This window comes from Elephantulus edwardii, unplaced genomic scaffold (genome assembly GCF_000299155.1).
Source record: "Elephantulus edwardii isolate Elephantulus edwardi_28Jun2011 unplaced genomic scaffold, EleEdw1.0 scaffold00228, whole genome shotgun sequence".
NCBI lineage: Eukaryota > Metazoa > Chordata > Mammalia > Macroscelidea > Macroscelididae > Elephantulus > Elephantulus edwardii.
Window position 1 is genome coordinate 2,079,713 of NW_006399978.1, and position 15,056 is coordinate 2,094,768.

Sequence of the window (15,056 nt, forward strand, 5' to 3'; positions counted from 1 at the left end):
AGAAACTGGAACCCTTATTCACTATTGGTGGAAGTGTAAAATGGTGCAACCACTGTGGAAGGCGATGTGGCGCTTTCTCAAAAAGTTGCAAATAGAGATATCATTTGACCCTGCAATTTCACTACTGGGAATACACCCCAAAGAGACCATAACTGCCAACCAAGCACATATATGCACACCCATATTTATTACGGCTTTGTTCACAATAGCAAGGAGTTGGAAACAACCTAAGTGCCCATCAACAAACAAATGGATAGAGAAGCTGTGGTATATTCACACAATGGAATACTATGCTGCATTGAAAAACAAGGAACTCATGCAATATTATTCAAAATGGGTGACTCTGGAGGACATTATGCTGAGTGAAATATCTCAGTCACAAAAGGACAAATACTGCATAGTGTCACTGTTGTAAAACAGTACTGACCTTGGGTTTGGGGAGAGACTGAGAAAGTTCAATAATGTATACTGCATTGAAACAGATGAGGGGAAAACTATTTAAAAGGGATATATGATTAGGTATTATTGTCATGACAGGAGTCCAGAATGAAGGCTGCATAGTGGAGTGGACCTGGGGGGAGGGACTGTAAAACAATGAAAAAAATTTTCCTTTACTTTTCAAAGAGTATACTGAGGGAAGGGAGGAGTGGGCAGTGAGCAAAGTGCAACAATAAATGAATAGAAATCCAAAGTCTCTGTAAATTTTCATTAAAATTAGTAATTTTTTTTAAAAAGTCAATGGTGATCAGTGCAGGAGAAACAGAAATGAAGAGTGCCATGTGTACTCTTATCCAAGAGTACAGGCTTCTGTGTAGTTCCAAATATTCCAGGGAAAGGGATCTATGTGGGGCTGAGTTCAACACCAGGAATAAGAGAAACGGGCAACATTTCCTATGGAATCAGTGCTCCGAACATCATCCCAAGATCCAAAACCAGTTCCTTCTATCTGCCTCTAAGATTAATCACACAAAAAGCCTTACAAAGACCATTAAGTCAAACTTTTCAACTTTTGAGATGAAAGTATAGAAATATGACTACCTCAAGATTAATAAATCCTCAGTAAACAAAAAGTATATTTCATTACTATTTAATTAGTAAAATGTTTCATTAATAAAAATTATTACTCAAGGTCAGTGACAAGTTTAATAAATAAGAGTTAAGGAAACCATTAATAAGAAAACTTGGTTTTTTACTTTATTTAAAAAAATTTTAATTCCATGGAAAGGCAAATTGCCAATCTATGATATTAAGCATTTGGAAAATCATGAACTATGCTACCTACAGATTCTCTACAAAGTTTCACCACTTAAGAATAGTTCCTACTTGTGTAATAATTATAAATAGATCTCAGAACTTCTTAAAAAAGCATCAACTTAGTAAAGCATTTCAGACTGATGTGCCTGCTGGACTCTTCTCCACAATGTCAAAGCTTCCAATGTTGACTTAAATATCTTTTAGTAGGAGCACTTAGCCTCAGAGAAGGAACTCGATGTGCTAAATAAATTATTTATCCCTTAAAAGTACTTCAAGATTAAATAATAATGCCTTGTCCACTCAAGAGCTTTACTATTTGAACTGTTTACATGTCTACTATCTCATTCCATTCTCCAGTGACCCTAAAAGAAAGGCAGGTCAGGTATTCTTATCCCTTTTTCTCAAAGCAGAAACAGACTTAGATCATTGGACAGTCCTAGCTAGGAAGCTAACCCTTGGTAATGTTGGAACTTCTCTGTCTTCCACAAACACTACAACTTGGATACCAAATTGTTTTCTTCATAAATTTCATTTCTTTATATTCATATCATTAAAAAACACGAATCTATTTTTGTCTTCTTGTAAAAAAATCAGAACAATTTTAATTTTCCAGCATGTCATTGTGAGATGCTTTTGAGCTGCCTGCAAACCCCTAACTCATCCTAATGACATCCTCACAATCTCTGTCATGCGTTAGCCCACAGTTACAGCCAATGTGTTCAGTCCTCACTGAGAATCTTCCTCTTCTTATGCTCTACTTTAGTAAGCATGATGTCACGTACAAAGTATGTGAAACAAAGACTCATCCTCCTAGCTTTTAAGGAGCATTCTGACTACACTACCAAGTCAGAATTGTTTGTTCTTTCGGTGTCCCATGGTATACACAATATTCTTTACCAACACCACAATTCAAAGGTATCTATTTATTTTTATTAAGTCTTCAGTATTCATTGTACAAATTTCATGCATATGCGAGGTGACTGAAAATCCCATGGCTTGGGTCAGGTATACGTTAGTCTTCAAAGTGACATCACTGTTCTTTAGCACTTTAAAGAGGTCACTGGTAGCAGATTTGCATAATGCAACATATTGGATTTCTTGATTGCTGCTTTCCTGGGTTTTGATTGTGGATCCAAGTAAAATAAAATACTTAACAACTTCAAATTTTTCTTCCTTTATCATGAGGCTTATTTATTGGTCTAGTTGTAAGAATTTTATTTTCTTTATATTGAATTATAATACATACTAAAGAATCTATTTAGTATGATATATTTAGGATTTAAACTTCACCATTAAGCACTCCAGTCTCCTTAGTTTTCAGCAAGAAAGGTTGTGTCATCTGCATAATGCAAGGTGTTAAACTTGTTTCCACTTATGTGATGTTGCAAACAACAGATTAATTTAACTTTAAAAGGAAAGCCTTGGGGATATAATACCCACAAAGGAATTTGGAAAGCTCTAGTATATTCTGTGATATCCAGAAGGTTGTGTGTCAACAGTCAACAAACGCATGAGATGGCCCTAAATGTTCCCTAAGGCTCTACAAAAGTGGTGAATGAAGTTCCAGCCTGAAGATACAAAACCAAAAGGGAAGAATACAATTAGCATTTCTCAAGGTTAAAAAGCTGAAGGGGAAAGTCAGGCATCAAGTTGAAACAGTGAAAGATTTTTATAGGCAAAATACCAAATAATTTGGAGAGTGTCAAAGAGAGGCAGATAGAATATACAGAATCACTGTACCAAAAAAAAAATTCAATATTCAGTAATTTCAGAAGATAGAATAAAATCAAGAATCAATGGTATCAAAGGTAGAAGTCTACGACACACTAAAGATATTGGTGAAAAACAAGGCTTCAAGGACTGAGGTGTTTAAATAAATGCAAGCAACACTGGAAATACTCGCTTGTATATGTCAAATAATTTGGAAGATAGTACCTGGCCAACTGACTAGAAGAGAGCCTTACTTGTGGTGGCCTAGTGGCAAGAGTCTGCGCTGCAATCCCAAAGACATGTGGTTCGAAACCACAGCTGCTCCACGGGACGATGACCTATCTTCTCTCATGCAATTAACTGCCTCTGAAAACCCACCACAGGGGCAGTTATGGGTCGGTTCTGACTTCACTGTACACAACATATACTAAATAATCTGGAAGATAGATACCTGGCCAACTGACTGGAAGAGTGCCATACTTGTGATCATGCACTATTCTAAAATGATTGCAGCAGTACTATGGACAGGGATTTGTAGAACTTGTACCCAGACTCAGTAGACACAAAAGATATCGCTGCTAATAAGATTGATCCTGGTTGAAGGTAGAGAATAATAACATGTTTGATTACCTGAGGGTTTGTGGGTTGTTGGTTTTTTCTCCTCCAGATTTGTCCTGGAAAGGGTTAAACCAGGTGGCTCCTTGGAGGCAAGGATTCTGAGGCTCCGTCTAACATTCTTTGGACATGTTGTGAGGAGAGATCGGTCCTTGGAGAAGGACATCACACTTGGGAGGGTAGAGGGACAGCACAGGAGGGGAAGGCCCTCTATGAGGTGGATTGATTCAGTGACTGGGATAATTGGGATGGGCGTGTCAGAGACAATGTGATTGGCACAGGACAGAGCAGAGTTTAGGGCTGTTGTACACAGGGTCACTATGAGTCGTAAGCGACTCGATGGCACATAACAACAACTATGTAAAAGCACATTTGACTGTGTGGATCATAACTGATTATAGACAGCACTGTAAAGAATGGGAATTCCAACATAAACCAAGAGGTGATTGCTAGAATAGAACAAGAAATCACTGGGCAGTTTAAACTCAGAAAAGGTATACATCAGGATTGTTTCCTTTTACATATTTATTCAGTCTATACGCTGAGCAGGGAGCTCTGGTGGCTGAGTGGTAAAGAGTTGTACTGTCAAGCCAAAGGCAAGCAGGTCAAATCCACCAGCTGCTCTGTAGGAGAAAAAGGGGCAATCTCCTCCTGTGTGACTCAAAGCCTCTGAACAACCTCTGGAGAGTCAGCTATAAATCAGTTTCAACTCCACAGTACACAACAACTGCATACTGAACAAACAATCCAAGGAGATAAACTATATAAATAATGTGACATCAAGATCAGAGTAAGAGTCACTGTTATTGCTGTTTTTGTTGTTATGTGCCATCAAGTCGCTTGCAACTCATAGTAACCTTATGTATAATAGCTCTGAACCCTGCTCTATCCTGAGCCAACCACACTACCTTTGACACACTTACCTCCATTACCTCAGTCATTGAGTCAATCCACCTCATAGAGTGTCTTCCTCTCCTACACTGTCCCTCCACCCTTCCAAGCATGTTCCAAGGACTAGTCCCTCCTTGCAACATGCCCAATGTATATCAGATGAAGTTTCAAAATCTTTGCCTCCAAGGAGCAGCCTGCTTTCTCCCTCTCCAGAACACACCTGTTTGTTCTAAGATTCACTAACAACCTGCAATATACAGATGACACAATCCTTTTTTATTTTATTCTCTTTTATTTATTTTTTTAATTTATTTTTAATTGTGATTTTATGAAAGTTTACAGAAAAGTTGGACTTTATTTATTTATTTATTGTTGCATATTATCCTCCCTACCCCACCAGATCACTTTTTTAAAAGAACATATTCATTCATTGCTGCATTATTTCCTCCCTATATCCCCTAGTCCACTCTGCTATGCACCTCTTATTCTGGACTGTTGTTATACAAATAATGCCTAATATCATATTCCTTTTAAACAGTTCTTTGCTTCATCTGTTCAAAAGTAGTGTTCATTATTTATCCCCTTTTCTTAGTTTCTTCCCAATCCCCATGTCAGTCCTGTTTTATAACAGTGGTGTTATACAGTATTTGTCCTTTCGTAGCTGAGATATTTCACTCTCCATAATATCCTCCAGGGTCACAATCTTACTTGGTGAAAAAAAAAAAAAGATTTGCATAACTAACTAATGAAGAGCAAACACTACAGCCTGCCTGAAACATTTGCTGAAGAAGGTCAAGGACTGTAGTCTTCAAGGATTAAAGGTCAATATCAAGAAAAACAAAAATTCTCATCATTGGGCCAACTGGCAGCACCATGATATGATGTCGTTGTTGTTGTTAAGAGCTATTGAGTCATAGATGACTCATAGCGACCCTATGAAAGAAAGACCTGAAACTTATATAACTTTCTTCATTTCTCCACATTCATAGTTTCCAACTCCACCAAACACTGTCCACCATGGATAACCATTATTGCATTTTACATATCAGTGTCACAGGGTTCAGCATCACAGCAACCACGAGTTACCACATACAGCAAATGGACAGGTCAGTGCTATACCACGTGGAAGAATGTTTGACCAAAAACAATTAAAACCAGGCCTGAAGGCCGCAGATTTAAATCACCCACCTTTGGCTTGGTAGCATCCCTTTCTGTCTACTAGGCCAACTGAGCTCTCTCGTTGTTGTTGTTGTTGTTGTTGTTAAGTGCCATCGAGCCACAGATAATTAATAGTGACCCTACGAACAACAGACTTGAACACCTAAATGACTTTCATCGTTTCTCCACGTTCATAGTTTCCAGAGGCAGTATGGGGAAAAAATTTCTATTGTTAACAATTTCTGCTTGCTTGGTTTCACAATCAACATTCTTGGCATCAGAAGTCATGAAATCAAAAGATGAATTGCATTAGGAAAATCTGTTGCCAGGGACGACCTCTCCTTAGTGCTGAGGAGCAACAATGTCACTCTAGAGACTAAAATGTGCCTGATCCAGGCCACAATCTTTCCAGTTACTTGCCATGCATCAGAGAGCTGGACAATGACCAAAGATGACAGAAGAGTCGATACCTTTGAGTTGTGATTCTGGAGAAGAGTATTGAACATATCATGGACTATCAAGAGAGTAAATATGTCTGTCATGGAGAGGGTGAAACCAAGCTACTGCTCAGAGGCAAGGATTTTGAGGCTCCATCTGACATACTGTGGGCATGTTGCCAGGAGAAACTAGTGCTTGGAGAAGGACATCACGCTTAAAAGGGTAGAGGGACAGACAGCACAGGAGAAGACGACCCAAGTTAAGATGAATTGACACAGTAACTTAGGTAATGAGGTCAGGTGTGTCAGACACAGTGAGATTGGCTCACGACATAGCAAGGCTCAAAGCCACTATGCCTAGGATCACTAGAAGTGATAGTCAACTCAATAGCACTCAACTATTACTACCTCAACATAAAAAAAACCCACCCAAACAATTTTCACACTGAACCAATAAGCAGCATAATGATAAATGAAGAAAATAATTTCCAAGGGTCTCATTTTACTTTGCTTGGCATTCCACACTTATGGAAGCAGTAGTCAAAACATCAAACAATATATCCTATTAGCTCATCTCCTGTAAAAGACCTTTAAAATGTTAAAAATCAAAGATATCACTTTGAAGAAAAACGTGCACCTAACTCAAAACATAGTATTTCCAGTTGCCTCATATGAATGCAAAGGCTGGACAATGAATAGGGAAAATAAAAGAAAAAATTATTACTTTCAATTAAAAATTTAACAAATAGCATGGTATGTACCATGAACTACCAGAAGAAAAAACAATTATGTCCTGCAGAAAATACAGCCATAATGTGCTTTAGAAAGGAGAATTTCAAGACTTTGTCGCTCATACTTTGGACATTACATCAGGAAGGACCAATTCCTAGTAAAGAAAATCATGTTCAGTCAAGTAGAGGGTCGGGGGAAAGAAGGTGGCCCTCATCAATGTACCTTGATACACTGAATACCACAATGAGCCATGAAGATGAGGACAGTACAGAATCAGACTGTGCTTCCTTTTGCTACAAACAGGGTCCTTACGAGTTGAAAACGAAGTCACGTACCAACAATAACAACAACCTTTATGGAAACAGATGACTACATTTTTCTCCTGTGGACTGGTTTACAGGTTCAAGCCATGAATCTTTCAGTTAGTGTTTTAATTTCTGTGCCACTGATATTCCTTAAATATAAAGCTGAGTTGTAAATTTTCTGGCTAAGTGTTGAACCATAACTCAATATGCAGAGTCATCAGCAAAGACCGTGAAGTTGAGTACATACAACTGTGACCCCTGTGAACAACAAAACTGAACTCTGTTCTACTGCCATTCTCATAATCTCTGACACACGCAAGCCCATTGTTGCAGTCACTGTATCAATCCACCTGGTTGAGGTTCTTACCTGTCTTCGCCATTCCTCTACCTTTCAAAGCATAATGTCCCTCTCCAAGAACAGCCTCACCTTGCAACATGCCCAAAGTATGTGAGACAAAGCTTTATCATCTTTGTCTCCAAGGAGCACACTCACTGCATCTTTTCTAAGACATATCTGTTTATACTTTTGGCAGTCCATGGGACTCTTCTCCAACACCAAAGGTAACATGAAGATTACTCAACAAAAATTAGTAAATCTAAGGAATAGGAAAAAAAGTAAATGAAGGAAAATGAATGGAGCCTCAGAGAACTGCGTGCCTTTACCATGTATTCTAGTATATGTACCCAGAAGAGATAATAAAGAGGAAGTTTTAAAAGAAGTTTTAGAAAAAAATATAGAGGAAAAAAATTATCCAAATTTTAAGGAAAATATAAATACACACCGTCAAAAAACCACAAGCTCCAAGAATAAGCTCAAAGACAAATGATAATAAAAATACCAGGAAAATAAGACAAAGAAGTGATATTAAGAGTAATAAGAAAGTAGCAACACTTTATGTAAAAGGGATGTTCAATAAGCAACTGATTTTTCATCACAAATCATAGAGGCCAGAAGGTTCACAAATACAAAATTCTTTAAGAAAAAAAATGTCAAACAAGAATTGTACAGCCAGAAAGACTCATTAAAAACAAAAGGGAAATTAAGACAACTTAACAAAAATTGAGAGCTATGTCAACAGTAAGCTCATCCTAAAAGAAACACTAAAAGAACTCCTTCACATAGGATAAAATAGCATTAGATAGCACTAGTAAATGTATGAAGAAGAATATGGCAAAATGATTGGAGGAAGTTTCACCAAAAACCTGTGATATGCAGGTGACATAAGCTTGCTTGCAGAAAATGAAGCAGATCTGAAGCACTTACTTACATCAATATGGATTACATCTAAACATCAAGGAAAAAATTCTCACCACTGGACCAAGAGACAATATCATGGTAAGATGGAGAAAAGATTAAAGTTATCAACAAGTTCATTTTACTTGGATCCACAATCAGTACTCATGGTAGCAGCAGTCAAAAAAGCAAAAGATGTGTTGCAAATGAGAAAGTTTGTTGTCAAAACATCTCTTAAGTGGTAAATAACAAGAATATTACTTTAATGACTTAAGTGTGTCTGATCTAAGGCTTCATATTCAATTCCTTCTATGCATCTGAAAATTGGACAGCTAATAAAGAACACTGAAGAAGAAGAAGAAGAAACTACTTTGAACTATGGTGTTGGTGAGGAATACTGAATAGACTTCAAAAAAACCCAAACAAATCTGTCTAAGAAGAAAATGCAACCAGGGTGCTGCTTAGAGGCAAAGATGATTAAACTTGGTCTGACATACTTTGGGCACACTGGTAGGAGACACTAGTCATTGGGAAATTATATCATGCTGGGAAAGACAAAGGGTCAAAGAAAGAGTAGAAGACTTTCAACAAAATAGACGGACACAGTGACTGTAACAATGGGATAGATAATAACAGAAATCATGAAGATGGTCCAGGATAGGGCAATGTTACAATTTGCAGTTCAGAGGGATGCTATGTCAGTCAGACCTTGTTATGATCCATCCACACAGTCAAATGTCTTTGCATAGTCAATAAAGCACAAATAGACATTTTTTTCTGATATTCTTTACTTTCAGCCAGGATCCTTCTGACATCAACAATGATATCCCTAGTGCCACAGTCTCCTCTAAATCCTGCTTGAACTTCTGGCAGTTCCCCATCTATGCACTGTTCTAGCCCTTTTGAATGATCTTCAGCAGTATTTTGATTGCATGTTATATTAATTATATTGTTCAGTAGTTTTCACATTCAATTGGATCACCTTTATTAGGAATGGTAACAAATATGGACCTTTTCTAATCCATTGGCCAGACACCTGTCCTCCGTAATTCCTGGCATAGACTGGTGAGTGCATCCAAGCCTGCATCTGTTAATTGAAACAAATCATTCGGTATCCTATCAATTCCTAGGGCCTTATTTTTCTCCATGCCTTCAATGCAGCTTCCATTTCCTTCTTCATTACCATTGGCCCCTATTCATATGGTAAGTCCAGAATTTTTTCAGTGTCAATCAGTGCACAGGCATTTGACTGTGTGGATCATAACAAGCTAGGGCTGAAATTGAGAAGAAAGGGAGTCCCGGGGCACTTAACTGTGTTCACGCGAAACCTATACCTGGACTAGGAGGCTGTTGTGCAAACAGAGCAGGGGAACACTGAGAAGGTAGTGTGTCAGTATTCTCTCTGTATACCTATTCAATCTGTATGCTGAGCAAATTATTTAAGAAACTAGATTCTATGAAGAAGAGTGTGACGTCGGGATTGGAGGGAGACTCATCAATAACCTGTGTTATGTACAAGACACAAACTTGGTTGCTGAAAGTGACGAGGACTTGAAGCACTTGTTGCAGAATATCAAAGAATGCAGCCTTCAGTATGAATTTGTGTCTCAATATCAAGAAAACAAAGAATCCAGTGTACTATTTTAATTCTTATTACTGAACCTATAGGCAACAACATGATGGATGGAGAGGAGATTGAAACTGTCAACAGCTTCATCTTGCTTGGATCTACAATTAACACACTTAGTACTAGCTGTCAGGAAATAAGGAGATGCATGGCACTGGGTAAATCAGCAGTTAGGGACCTTTCCAAATTATTGTAGAGTAATGAAGACAGTTTGAGGACTAAGGTTTGTATGATTCAGACCATAGACTTTCTGATCACTTGCTATGCATCTGAGAGCTAGACAATGAAAAAGAATTAATACCTTTGAGCTATGATGCTGGAAAGGAGCAATGAACATCCCATGGAAGGCCAAAAGAATGAACAGATATATCTTGGAGAGGGTGCAGCCAGGGAGTGCTCTTTGGAGGCAAGAATGATGAGGTTTCCCCTGACATACTTTGGATATATTGCTAGGAGGTGTTATTCCTTTGAGAGGGACATGATGTTGAGAAGGGTAGAGAGTTGGCAAAGTAGAGGAAGACCCTCAACTAGGTGGACTGACATGGTGACTGCCGTACCAGGCTCTTGTATGTCAGGAAGTGTGAGGACGGCACAGGATAGAACAAGGTTCAAACCTTTTGTTCATAGGGTTACTATGAGTCATACTCAACTCGATAGCACCTAAAACAGGGTTGTTATGAGTCACAGTTGACTAGACAGCACCTAAAGCAAATAACAAAGGTAACTAAACAGGAAAAGAGAAAAAAAACGTACAAGTATATTTTTCTTTATAACGTATGTTCTAACTTTTTACTTTGAAATTTCAAAAAGCAGTAATTATAAATCTGTGCCAATGTGTATAAAAATAAAAGATAATACTTCATTGAAACAGATAAGGGAGAGAACAGTTTAAAAGCGATATATGATTGGGCATTATGGTTATGACAAGAGTCCAGAATGAAGGTTGCATAGTGGAGTGTACTCAGGTGGGAGGTTGGGGGGAGGACTGTATACCAATGAAGGAGTTTTTCTTTTACTTTTCAAAGGGAAGAGCGAACTACGGGGGAGAGGTGGGCAGGAAGAAAAATGCAACAATGAATGAATGGAAATCCAAAATCTCTGTAAACATTAATTAAAATTAATAAAACAAAATTTAAAAAATACAAAGATGAATTTATATGGCAATAACAGAATAAAGGAAGGGAAAAGAATACAACTACATGAGGGAAAATTTTTATACTATTTCATTTCAGATGGTATTAATCTAGACTATTATAAATTCAAAATGGTAATTATAAGTAATTTTTTAAAACAATCAATGATACAAGAATTAAAATAGTACACTAGAAAATATTTACTTAACACAAGAGAGAATAGTGTGGGAAGAATAGAAAAACAATATAGCAGAAAAAACAAATTGCAAAATGGCAAACAAAAATCCCATATTATCAATAATTACATTAAATGTGAATGGATTAAGCATGGAACATAAAGGACAGGACTTGGATAAAAGGACTTTTTTTAACTGACAAAATGCAAAAAAAAAAAAAATACATTACCTACAGGAGACATAAAAAGATGAAAACAAGTTGAGAATAAAAAAAATAGAAAAATATACGGCATGTAATCAGTACCTAAAACAAAGCAGTAGCTAAATCATATCAGACCAAGAAAAATCTTTTAAGGCAAAAATTATTACTAGAGACACAGAGATATTGTATAATGACTGCATTATCAAGTCATCACAAAATAAAACAAATATAAACATATATACTTAGCAAGAGAGCCTCAAATTCATGAAGCAAAACTTAGCATAAAGATGAAGACTTGAATAATGGACAGAGCAAAAAGACTATAACAAGAACATATAACACTTGGATAATTTGTTGTTTGTTAATTGTTCATATAATCCTTGAGAAATACAATTCAAGGTTTGAATTTTCTCTTCCATTCTTTCAACTTCAGAAATGGCAGCTAGTTTCTTCACTTTTAGTTTTCTAACTCCAGTTCTTTGCACATCTCATAATACTTTGTCTTCTAGATCTTCACTTTGAAATACTCTGTTCTACTATTTTATTTCCATTCTTCTACTGGCTTTTGTCACTTTGTCCAAATTGTAGTCTCTTCAAGAATCCATTTTGGTCTTTCTTGCTTCTCTTGTATGATATCCTTAAAGTTTTCACACAACTCTTCTGACTTTTAGTATATGTGTTTAGTGCCGCAAATCTATCCTACAGAAGGTCTATAAATTAAGATTTTTGTTGTCCAGTGCTGTCAGGTTGAGTATTACCCAGAGCGACCCTATAAATAACATATCTGAACCCTGTACTATCCTGTGCCATCTTCACACTACCTGACACACTAGAGTCCACTGGGGTAGTCACTGTGTCAATCTACCTGGATAAGGGTCTTTCTCTCTTTCACTGCCCACCACCGTTCCAGCCATGAAGTCCCTTTCCAAGGAATAGCCTCTCCTAGAAACATGCCCGAAGTATGTGAGATGAATCTTTATCATCTTTGGCTCCAAGGAGCACTCCGGCTGCACTTTCTCCAAGACATTACTGTTTGTTCTTTGGGCAGTCCATGGAATATTCAGTACTCTTGCTAACACCTCAGTTCAAAGACATCAAGTCTTCTTCTGTCATCCTTACTCACTGCCCAACTCTCAGATACATAGCAAGGGATCCAAGACCATGGCCTGAATCAGACACACCTTAGTCCTCAAAATTATAGCACTGCTTCTCAATAATTTAGAGAAGTTCCTGACTGCAGACATTCCCAGTGCAATAAATCTTATAAATTAAGGTAGGATGTGTATTAAAAGCCATACTTTAACTCTTGTGAACTTGCTGAGGCTTTCTTTAATTTCAACTTGAATTTGTACATGAGCAATCGATGGTTTACCATGATACCAAACCAGACAGACATCACAAAAGAGAAAATTTATATGCCAATATTCCTTATGAAAGGGAGCTCTGATGGACTGTGACAAGAAGTTGTGCTGCAAACCTGAGGCACATGGTTCTGATTCCCCTGCTGCTCCAGGCTTAATTGCTCCTCCCATGCAATTAACTGCCTCTGAAATCCTGCAGGAAGGTCAGCTATGGGTTAGTTCTAACTCAATGATACACAACAACAATCCTTAAGAAAGGGAGCGCTGGTGGCCTACTGCAATTTGAAAGGCACTTGTCTCAAATCCACTAGCTGTTCCATGGGGAGAAAGGTGGGCAATCTCCCCATTTTATTACTACCTCGGAAATCCCACTGGAGGGTCAGCTATGGATTGGTTCTGACTTGACAGCACATAACAAGAATACTTATAAGTACAACATAAAAATTTTCAATAAACTATGCACCAAATGAAAGACCTGCAAAATACATAAAACAAACATTAACAAAACTGAAAAAGGAAATAGACAACACTACTATAGTGCTTGGAGACTTCAATACACCTCTCTCAAGAAAAGACAGAACTACCAGAAAAAAAACTCCACAGAGATACTGAAGAATTAAATCACATAATAAACCAACTTGAGCTCAGAGATATTTACAGATTAATGCACCCAAAAAAAGCACAGTATACCTTCTTCTCCAATGTGCATGGAACGTTCTCCAGACTAGATCACATTCTAGGTCACAAGGAAAGCATCAATAAATTCAAAAACATAGAAATAATACAAAACATCTTTTCAGACCTAATGCTACAAAATTAGAAATTAATAATATGACGATAAAGGAGAAAAACCAAATATCTGGAAGCTGAACAACACCTTGCCTGAGCATGACTGGGTACTAGAAGTTCTAATAAAAACGGAAATTAAAAAGTTTCTTGAAACAAATGACAATGAAAACACCACTTGCCAAAACCTCTGGGAAACAACCAAAGCAGTAATCAGAGGCCAATTTATAGCAATAATCAAACACATCAAAAGACAGGAGAAACAGACTATTGACTCTCTAACCCAGTATCTCCAGCAAATTGAAAAAGAACAGCAAGAAAACACGACACCCTCTAAAAAAACTGAAATTATAAAAACTGTAGCAGAAATAAATTAAATAGAAAACAGAAAAACAACTGAAACTATCAACAAAACTAGGAGTTGGTTCTTTGAAAAGGTCAATAAAATCAATAAACCACTAGCAAAACTCACAAAAGTAAAAAAGAAGACACAAATAATCAGAATAAGAGATGAATCAGGCAACATCACAACAGAGCTAACTAAAATAAATGAGCTAACATTAAAGTATTGTGAAAAACTATACTCAAACAAATATGAAAACCTAGAGGAAATGGACAAATACTTAGAAATGCACAACCTATCTAAACCAACAGAAACCAAAATTGAACATCTGAACAGACCCATTACAAAAGAAGAAATTGAAAAGGTAATACAACAACTTCCAACCAAAAAAAGCCCTGGACCAGATGGTTTTACAAGTGAATCTTATCAAACATTCAGAGAAGAGCTGTTACCAATTCTACATAAATTATTTCAGAAAACAGAAGAAGATGGAATTCTCCCAGACTCATTCTATGAAGCAAACATATCTTTGATACCAAAGCCAGGAAAAGACACCACCAAAATAGAAAACTATAGGCCAATACCTCTCATGAACATAGAGGCAAAAATCCTGAATAAAATACTGGCCAATTGAATCCAAATAATTCACCATTACCAAGTGGGATTCTAACAGCTATGCAATGACGGTTCAACATGAGGAAAACAATTAATGTAATTCATCACATTAACAAAGCAAAGAAAAAGGACCACATGATCCTATCAATTGATTCAGAAAAGACCTTTGATAAAATCCAACACCCTTTCCTGATTAAAACACTCAACAAAATAGGATTAGAGGGAAATTTCTTCAACATAGTAAAAAGTATTTATGCAAACCCGAGAGCCAAAATTCTTCTCAACGGAGAGACGTTAAAGGCATTCCCTTTAAGAACAACAACTAGAAAAGGATGTCCACTCTTACCTCTCGTATCCAATATTGTATTGGAAGTCGTTGTTGTTGCTGTTGTTGTTGTTGCGTGCCGTAGAGTCGCTTGCGACTCATAGCGACCCTAGGTACAACAGCGCTAAACTCTTCTCTGTCCTGTGCCAATC